Below are 210 nucleotides of genomic sequence, written 5' to 3'. Positions count from 1 at the left end.
ACCAATTGGAAGGTTGGTGGTTCAATACCTGGTTCCCATGTTGAAGTGTCCTTGGGCAAGACACTGAACCCCGAGTTGCCCCCGATGCCACGCCATTGGAGTGTGAATGTGTGTGAGTGTGTATCTGATGAGCAAGTGGCACCTTGAACGGCAGCTTCGGCCACAGTGTGTGAATGGTTCCTGTACGATGTAAAAGCGCTTTGAGTAGTT

General features: G+C 51.0%; 1 protein-coding gene across 3 annotated transcripts in view; it reads left to right on the top strand.

Moving 5' to 3' along the window:
• The window catches only part of LOC116703395 (cytoglobin-1), a 6,417-nt gene that overhangs the window by 4,715 nt on the left and 1,492 nt on the right, over positions 1–210 (top strand). The window lies entirely within an intron of this gene.

The sequence above is a fragment of the Etheostoma spectabile genome, chromosome 15 (assembly GCF_008692095.1).
Source record: "Etheostoma spectabile isolate EspeVRDwgs_2016 chromosome 15, UIUC_Espe_1.0, whole genome shotgun sequence".
In the NCBI taxonomy this organism is placed as follows: Eukaryota; Metazoa; Chordata; class Actinopteri; order Perciformes; family Percidae; genus Etheostoma; species Etheostoma spectabile.
The sequence above is the reverse complement of the archived record's forward strand: the minus strand, read 5'-3'. Positions and strand labels throughout refer to the sequence as shown.